General features: G+C 43.7%; 1 long non-coding RNA gene and 1 other non-coding gene across 2 annotated transcripts; both read left to right on the forward strand.

Annotated features, from left to right (window-relative positions):
* Positions 1–537: 537 nt before the first annotated feature.
* LOC117077462 lies at positions 538–3,173 on the forward strand. Its single transcript, XR_004434776.1, has 2 exons — positions 538–618; positions 1,274–3,173. It is a non-coding gene; the product is annotated as an uncharacterized LOC117077462 (long non-coding RNA).
* Positions 2,831–2,935, forward strand: LOC117084740. The gene has a single exon (XR_004437642.1). It is a non-coding gene; the product is annotated as a small nucleolar RNA U13 (small nucleolar RNA).
* Positions 3,174–9,931: the final 6,758 nt, after the last annotated feature.

The raw sequence follows: 9,931 nt of genomic DNA on the forward strand, positions 1-9,931 counted from the left end.
CCTGTGGGCCATGTCAGTTCAGCCCTATTTATTCATTTTTTAAGTTCATTCTTTCAACAAGCATTTACTGACCTCCTACTACATCCCAGGTATTATTATAAGCAATAACAACACAATGGTGCAAAACACAGGCAAGTTCCTGTTCTGGCAGAATTTAAATTCCGGTGGGTGAGAGGCAAACAAACGAAAGTGAGGAATTCAATGCAAGAAAAGAGATTTTTGGATAGTGAAAAGTTTGATGAAGAAAGTGAAACAGGATCCTGTGAGGTCCTGAGACGTAATGAATTTCCTCTTGGGGGTTAGGGAAGTCTTCCCTGGAAGGTGGCTGCTGGCTGAGGCCTGAATGGCCAGCTTGGCAGCTTGTAGATCTGAAGGACGGGTTCCTGGCAAAGGGAACCACCAGGGCCGAAGCTTGGAGGTCAGGCTGAGCTGGGCACATTTCAAAGGCAAGGGAGGCCTGAGTGGCTGAGATTAGTTGCACTCAGGAGAGAAGGGGTAGCTATGAGGGGTGAGCAGCCAGAAGGGGCCAGATCCCACAGGGCTTTGTAACCAGGAGAAGGAGGTGGACGTTTCTTCTAAGTGGGAGTCCTAAGGTATCTGACTGCTGATTTTTAAGAGGTCAGTGTTTCTGTTTTGTGGAGAGAAGATTGAACAGAAGCAGAAATGAAAGCAGAACACCCATTAGGAGGTTCTTGCGCTGAGAGCGAGGCTGCTTGAACTACGAGGTACTGGACATTCAGGTAGAAGTAGACGGAGGCAGTTTCCGTTGTAGAGATACTGAGAGAGGCAAACCTCCCTCCTCAATCCCCCATCTACTCTCTTTGATGGCTTCTGCAAGAAACTCAATTGAACCAACTGGAATGTTTGGAATTTTACAAAAGATTTGCAGGGCCTTGGGGAGGGGTTCACTTTGGGGAACACGTGGGTATCTTGGATACTGCCCCTTTTGTCTCACTCTGCCCTTTTTAAGGGTCCCTAGTGTCTACCCATGGCCCTCCCCTCTATGCAAATCCTCTAACATATGTAATCCTGTCCCCACAACCAGCTTCCTCCAAGGGAGCAGCCCCTGTGCATCAGTGTCAGTTTCAGATCATTGCAAGCATATTAACTCACATGGAAGTCCACCCACATTCCACATTAAGTATTATTTACATGAGTTGACCTGTGGCTGACTGGATGATACGGTATTATGGTTTGCAGACATTTAATTAGGCATTTATCTTTATTTTATGATTTACTTTTCTGTTGCTGTAATCTATATATATTTTTTCAGACCTCAAACATTTTGTAGGCCGTTACAAAGCGCATGTCCCCCATGTCTGTGGGGCCTAATGATTCAAACAGCCGTGACCAGGCCTGCCTGTGTGGCCCAGCCTCGCTGGCATTCTAGTGAATAACATCATCTCCGTCTCACTGCACAGAAGTATGAACTGCGGTGTCAGCAGGTTTCCATGACACCACCCGCGATGTAGAGCACACATCTCTCCCACACTCCGCTGGTTACCAGGCCCTGGCAGTGCTGACCGGGCCTCCTGGGCTGCCTTCCTCCCTCTGGCTCGGAGGTTCCTCTTCACTCCCACGCTCTGCTCCCCAGACCTCCGGCCCAGAAGGTGCGACCCAGAGCCTGAGGCAGGAGAAATTTCGAGGCACAGACTGGATCTGTGGGTGAGGCCCAGGCCAGGCTAGAGAGAAAACACTGTGAGAAAGGACTGAGGCCCACACATGCTGGAATCTTGTGGAAAGAGATGAAGGCAAAGCTGGGGGTGAGAGAGAAAAGAGGGAGCAAGAGCGTAGTGAGGAAATGAGGTGAAGAAACAGCTGGGAAGACAGACATGCATCTGGAAGATTCCAGAAGAGGCCATTTCATCCAGCCTTGCTCCAGCAGTTGTGTTTCAGCAGCCACACGGGACACCTGGCCTTTCCTCTGTGACATCGTTCTCCATCCTTCCAGCACCTCTTGGAGATCACAAGGGGCTCTCCACATGAGGAGACTTTTGAAACTAAGAAACAGATTTGGGTGTTGTACATGTTTGCTCTGGAGCCACATTGCTTGGGCTCAAATCCCAGATCCATGGCTTCATCACCTGTGAACCTTGGGCACATTTCCCCACATGCCTGTCTCAGTTTCCTCAGCTGTGAAATGGAGTGGTAATTGTTCCTACTTTTACCAAGTCATTGTGACGTATCTTGTGAAAGGCCTAGCATACAAAAAGCACTCCATAAATGTTTAGCTATTATTATTTCAAGGAATTGTAAAAACAGGATCACAAAATTGTGGAATATCATTAATGTTTACATTTAACAAACTATACCCTTTAATTCAAAAAATGCAATGGCATATAACTGTGATATTTACAGGTAATATAGAAGTTAGGGTTTTTTTCTATATAATTAATTTATAGCACCCTAGAGGTAGGATGCTTCAATCATGGGATGTGAGTTTAGAGTTGAATGAGAAGCATCTGTGTTTTGACCGTATTTATAACCTCATTTGGAAGCAACGTTAAAAGCCTAAATTTGAAGTCCTTTGTAAATGTTTGTCTCCAAGCCAAATGCTTTTCCTGGTCCCCTTCCTGACTCCTGCTCCCACCCCCAGGTTCATATCTTAACATGATTAGGGCAGAAAAGGGTGGAGGAGTTGGAATAGACTCTACTTCCTGTCTCTCCGATTTTTACAATTAGATTAACAGCGCATAAGGCCTTTACCTCTATAACGGGATGATTTATAGGTTTATATATATTACATACACACACACACACACACACAGAGAGAGAGAGACAGAAAGAGAGACAGACAGAAAGAGATATTCAGCTTAGGATGTCAGTATAGATCCTTCTGCAATTCATGAGCATGATGATGGGGTATCACACTTATGTGTGAGATGTGTCTCCCTCAAACGTTCTTCCTACAGGTTGGCACTTTGCCCACCTGACATGAAAAAAAGAAAGTCAATGTCAAAGGAGAGGTAATGCAAGACTAAGACTCATTTGTTCTGTAAACAACTGAAGGCAAGCCAGTCTTTGAGAGGATGAAAGCCTGCAGGTGCTAGCCAAAAGAGAAGGGTGGGGAGGACAGGTAAACTTTCCCTACCTCACAATTTTGTTTTTACTCATTATATGCCCAATAGAAGCTGTGTGTAATACAAGTGAAAAATGAATGACTTTCTACCAAATGGCACTCTTCATGGCTGCAAACGTGACCCTAAACTACAGCGGTCTATAATGTGGCAGACTCAAGAGGGACACGAAGTCAACACTGCCCCATGGTTTCCCCTGGAAATACCAATGCCATGCATGAAAGGCTTTGTGGCTGCTAACCCAGGGAACATTGCTTGCAGAACTTTAGAAACAGGAGCCTTGCCAGCTCTCAGGGAAGCTCAGATGAAAAGTCTACCTAGAGTACAGCAGACTGGCTGACCTTTCAAAGGCTCTTTTATCCTCGAGAGTCTGTGGTTTTGATGTAGTGTTGAGTATTTTTTAACTTTCTCTCGAAAAGTGTCAGTAAGTAGATGAAAAATAAGGACTGCTTCCACACGAATGCACTAATTCCCCCATGCCTTTTTAAAGATTTTTAAAAATAGAGAAATTCTATAGTCGCATAAGTAATAATAATCCAAACATGATGAGAAATTTAAATTTGTCTGCTTTGCAGATCTAAAAGTTCAAAATTGCTATGAAGACATATTTTGGGGGGGATACTATTTTATAAACATGGGAGACAAGTCATTGTTGTTCTGCACATAGTAGGAAGACAGCACTTTTTTTGAGTGAGGTTTTTTTGTTTTTTGTTTTTTGGGTTTTTTTTGAGATGGAGTCTCTCTCTGTCGCCCAGGCTCTGGGCTGGAATGCAGTAGTGTGATCTCAGCTCACTGCAACCTCTGCCTCCCAGGTTCAAGCAATTCTCCTGCCTCAGCTTCCCATGTAGCTGGGACTATAGGTGCCGGCCACCACACATCGCTAATTTTTGTATTTTTAGTAGAGATGGGGTTTCACCATGTTGGTCAGGCTGGTCTCGAACTCCTGACCTCAGGTGATCTGCCTGCCTCAGCTCCCAAAAGTGCTGGGATTACTGGCATGAGCCACCATGCCCAGCTTTTTGAGTGAGTTTTTAGGAAAGTTTTTCATGTCTTCATGTTAATTATTTTGGAGGAAATAAAGTCATTGGATAATGATGATAACTTTTAAAAATAGCTAATATTTATTAAATGCAGTCTATCTCAGTTATCTATTGCTATGTAACAGGGCACAAAATTTCATTGCTTAAGACAATATTTTATTACTTCTTAGGGTTTTATGGATTAATTGGGCTCAGCTGGAAGGTTCTTCTACTCCACATGGTGTCTCCTGAGACTGGAATGTACAAGATAGCTGTCTAGTACCTCAGTTGGCCTGGATAAAAGAGCTTGGGTTTGGTTGGGCGTTTCTATCTTTCTCTCTCCAGGTGATCTCTGCAATAGGACAACCTCATCTCTCTCTGTGGGGGTTCAGGGCTCTAAGAGCAAATGTCCAAGGAGGATAAACCCCTATTTGCAAGCACTTATTAAGACTCTGCTTCCATACCATTTGCTAGAATCTCAATGGTCAAAACAAGCTACTCAACCAAGTCCAGAGTCAATGGGAGAGGGAATTACATAAGGACTTAAATACTGGAAGGCATGGCTCACTGGGGTCATGTCACCAGTGTAACAGGCAACCACACAAATTATACACCACATCTTGGATTGGGCACTTTACATCCATTTATCTTCTTTAAAAATCAAAACAATCCTATGAAGTGGATGCTATTTACAATTTTCATTCTAAATAGATACAGAGAGGTTAGGTTACTTGAATGAAGTCACACTAATATATCAGGGGAAACAGCCCCCAATATTTCAATGGAGGTTCTTTTCTATTTTCCCTAATTGTTGGCTGGTCTGAGAAATAAAGGGAAAGAGTACAAAAGAGAGAAATGTTAAAGCTGGGTGTCCAGGGGGCAGGCTTTACATGACGGCAGGTTCCACAATGCCCCCTGAGCCATAAAATGGGCAAGTTTTTATTAGCAATTTTCAAAGGGGAGGGAATGTATGCATAGGGTGTGGGTCCCAGAGATCACATGCTTCAAGGGCAACAAAAGATCACAAAGCAGAAGGTCAGGGCAAGATCACAAGGTCAGGGCAAAACTAGAATTACTAACGAAGTTCCATGTCCTGCTGTGCATGCATTGTCACTACTAAACATCTTAACAGGTTCAAGAGTAGAGAACTGGTCTGACTAGAATTCACCAGGCTGGAATTTCCTAATCCTAGCAAGCCTGGGGGCGCTGCAGGAGGCCAGGGCGTGTTTCATCCCTTATCTGCAAATGCATAAGGCAGACACCCCCAGAGAGGCAATTTTAGAGGCCCTCCTTGGGAATGCATTCTTTTCCCACGGCTGTTAATTATTAATATTCCTTACAGGGGAAAGAATTCAGCAATATTTCTCTTACCCAATTTTGGCAATAAGAGAAATATGGCTCTGTCCTGCCTGGCTCCCAGGCAGTCAGACCTAATGGTTATCTCCCTTGTTCCCTGAACATCACTGTTATCCTGTTCTTTTTTCAAGGTGCCCAGATTTCATATTGTTCAAACTCGCATGCTTTATGAACAATTTGTGCAGTTAACACAATCATCACGGGTCGTGAAGCAACATACATCCTCCACTTACAAAGATGATGGGATTAAGAGATTAAAGTAAAGACAGGCATAGGAAATTATAGGAGTATTGATTGGGGAAGTGATAAATGTCCATGAAATCTTCACAATTTATGTTCTTCTGTCACAGCTTCAGCAGGTTCCTCCATTCAGGGTCCCTGACTTCCCGCATCACTAGTAAAAAGGGGTAGAGCTGGGATTAAATCCAAGCCATCTAATCCCATAGCCTGAACTCACAAATCTGAAGACACAAGCGCAAGAATAGGAAATTATTAAGTTCTAGAAGTAAATGATATTCCAGAAATACTGAGGTAATAATTGGTTTCAGAATTTACACATTCTATAACAATTATAATATTTTTGTCCAGGTCTTTTGAAAAGAGGGCTAAAAGCATTGTGAATCACAGAGGCAAGAGTGGTAGCTTGACCTGGGTGAAAATTGTACTTCTCCTTATTCATTGAGTAACTCAATGTCTTAATTTCCTCTTAACTATAAAATGAGAATAGTAATAATATCTAACTTGTAAGTCTGTGATAAGGCTAAGTTAGATAATACAGTGAGCATGAAGTACCTAAAATATTCTTGATGCATAGAAGGTGCTCACAGCCATGTGTGAGGGTGCCCGGTAGATGGAGCTGAACATGGTAGGACACGTGGGAAGCCAGTCTCAGGGGATTCATGATCTCCTCCATTAGCTCTCCGGAGGATGATTAGGGTGCTGAGTTTAAACTACAGGATAGGCTATTACCCCTGCCCATGGGTGGGAATCATGGGTCAGAGCAGGGTGGGAGACATTCCTGGTTTGCGACACCTCACTCTAGGAACACTGGAAAAATAGACGCCATGGTTCCTGGAAGACTTATAACTGCTCTCACCACAGAACTAGTCTAAGTAACCCATCCCAACTCGACCAGGCTGTATTATCTGCAAATTTAATCTGGATCTAAAAATGTTTCAGGACACTTCCCAAATTTGGCATGTACTAACTCAGTAAGAATCAATTATCTAGTTCTCATTACCTTCCAGCAGAAAAACTGTTTTGATGTTAGTGAAGATGTGGGAAAGGGAGGAAAGAAAAAGCAATTTGTCATGGATAACTTTCCAAACCTTAGTTTCCATTGTCTGGTTATGCCAGCTGCTGTCTGCTGGTTTTGAGGCAATTTATAGCTGGAAGACACAGGACTCCACATTTCTTCATTTGGGGTCTGAATGATGGCTTTTTCCATGATATTGTAGTCACAGTTCTATACATGAGTTAGGGCAGCCACCAATACTGTGGGTAAAAGGATAAATCCCTCACTGCCTTCTCTTATCTCCAAAGCAGTTGGGAGTGGGGAGGAGGCCATTTACCCCAAAGCAATAAAATGAGGGTGGGAGATGTGCCTGTGTCAGAAATGGCAGCTGGAAGCATGCTTTGCTGAAATGCTCTCAGATGCAAATGCATATTATACAAATCTCTCTTCCCCAGTTGCAGAAGGACAAACTGAGAGAGGATGATAGAGGAGAAACCCTCGATCTTCAGGGCAAGCCCTTTTAAGATCTGCTCATTCCACGTATGTCCCTGGTAGCATATTGCCCAAACACTGCTCTCCAAGGACTCAAGGAAACTTTTCCCAAAGCTTTGTTTTTTGGGGGTTTTTAAAGGTATTTTCCATAATTCATTAAATGTGTTCTTTCTCACGATCTCACATGCTTGAGTAATTCCTGAGTGCAGCAACTAAATACTGTGGTACAGTTTCTGTTTCATTAGCTGTGTAAACTCACATAAGTTTCTCTACCTCTTTAATCTCAGTTTCACCATCTGTAAAATGGACATAATGGCCCCTACGTCACAGTGTTATTGTGGGAGTGAAATGAAGCCATTTGCACCCTCTTTCCTCTCACCCTTCTCCCGGACTCTATCAATTCTGCATCCCACATGTCTCTAGGATGGATTCCCTTTTCTCCATTGTCCTGCTGACACATCATCTTTCACCTGGACCCTAGCAGGACCCTCCATCCCCCTGCCACAGATGCCAGAGGGATTTTTCAGAATGCACACTGACTCTCCTCCACCCAAAGTTCTTTGCTCACCCTCATTGGCCCTAGGCTAAGGTCCAAACTGGAGCAGAACACCCATGGCTCGGTGATCCCACCCTAAGGATCCCCCCACCACCGGCTTTGGCCTCCATCCACCTCACTGTCCACATACAGTTTCCCACATCATATAGCAAATGACAGCATTTACTTTTCCACCAAACTCTCTGTCTCTCTTTGTCGCTCTCTTTTTCAAGTCTATTGGGTCTTTACACAAGTTACCTTCTCTGCACAGGGGGCTCTAGCTCCTTTTTTCCACCCAGAACATTCCCATGCACTCTTCAATACTCGGCACAAGAATCATCTTGTCCACAAAGTTTCCTTCTCCATCTCCCAGGAAGAGGTGGGCTCCCCTTTCTTTGCACAACACCTCCTGCCTCCATGCAGGCACTTTTCATTTCATTGTGTCACAGTCTACCTCACCTTGCTGTCGGCTCCAGCAACTGTCTTTGTAGCCTCAGGGTACTGCACAGGTCTGCAAAGAAGAATGACTCAAAACATGTCGGCCTAAATGAACTAATAAATGCAAAGTGTTCTTCCTTTTAAATGATGACTTTCTTATCTCCCTTCCTCCTGTCTCAAGAAGTCAAACTCACTTTCAGGAACAAGGACAAACTGCATGGATCTAGCTCAGCTCAACGCAGACAGGACAGGGAGGAGCCATTATTTTCAGCCCAAGCAAAATAATAGGGGGACTCAAAATGATAAGAAATACAATGCTTAATTCTCATAACATTTATTTTGTCAATGACACTCCATCTATTTCAAGAAAGTATCTGGGGGTAGTTCATAAATATTAAAGCATCTTTAAAACATGACGAATTAAAGAAATAAAACCCAGAACAAAAATATTTTAAAGGGATTAAAGAATGAGATGCCTCAGTCTCCTGGAATATTAGTGGTCTGTAAGAGTGGGGCTGGGGAGGAGGAAGGAATGTGCCCTTGACTGCTCTGGTAGATTCTTTAGAAGTGAGAGCATCCACGAGTGGTATGGCCTTTGAGCAGGGGACAAAAGCTACTTATGAGATGGCAGAATTGAGAATCCAAAAGATGGTTACAACTGTGTGGTCACACATGCAGTGGACAAAGCTGAGATTTTTGGTTTAAATTTTTGATTGGATATTGTATTTTAGGCAAATCTTTGTCCTTGGAAGACTTTTAGTGGCCTAGGTTTATTTCTGAACAAACACATTCCCTCATATTCTTCTCCTGGTTTAAAAATTTGTCTCTTAATTATAATTGAAAATACAATAAAAAGGGAATCCAAGCAGTACTTCCTTCCTTTGATTAAACAATTCCTAGGACTTTTAGTCCTGGGAAGAGACGAGGCACTTGGAGGCTCATGAGCCAGCTCTGTGAGTGGCACTGATGCAGCAGCATGGCACAGTGAGGACGTCTCTCGGGTCATGCACCCTCTTTCCTACTTGTGCCTCTGCAATGGTGTTATCAGGGCTTCAGTCTCAGCATTTCAAGGAAAAAAGAAAATTATTTGAATGGACAGCTTTACAGTTTATGCAGAAAAGAAATTGGAAGCTGAAGGATGACACTGAAAACTACCATAAGAGCAATAGACTCCACTCTGTAATAAAAAGAAACAGGCCGGGCGCGGTGGCTCAAGCCTGTAATCCCAGCACTTTGGGAGGCCGAGACGGGCGGATCACGAGGTCAGGAGATCGAGACCATCCTGGTCTACACGGTGAAACCCCGTCTCTACTAAAAATACAAAAAACTAGCCGGGCGAGGTGGCGGGCGCCTGTAGTCCCAGCTACTCGGGAGGCTGAGGCAGGAGAATGGCGTAAACCCGGGAGGCGGAGCTTGCAGTGAGCTGAGATCCGGCCACTGCACTCCAGCCTGGGCGACAGAGCAAGACTCCGTCTCAACAAAAAAATAAAAAATAAAAAAAAATAAAAATAAAAATAAAAATAAAAAGAAACAAAATACTGATGTATGCAAAAGCACAGATGAACCTCAAAAGCATCAGGCTAAGTGAAAGAAGCCAGCCACGAGAGATTACACACTGTATGACTCCGTTTATATGATATTCTGGAAAAGGTAAAGCAATAGAGACAGAAATCAGATCAGGGATGGGGATGAGGGGAGGGTATTTGCTAGAAAGGGATGCAAAGGAATTTAGCGGGTGATGGAGCTGTTCTGTGTCTTGACTGTGGCATTATTACAAGAC

The sequence above is a fragment of the Trachypithecus francoisi genome, unplaced genomic scaffold, assembly GCF_009764315.1.
Source record: "Trachypithecus francoisi isolate TF-2019V2 unplaced genomic scaffold, Tfra_2.0 Lachesis_group0, whole genome shotgun sequence".
Taxonomy (NCBI): domain Eukaryota; kingdom Metazoa; phylum Chordata; class Mammalia; order Primates; family Cercopithecidae; genus Trachypithecus; species Trachypithecus francoisi.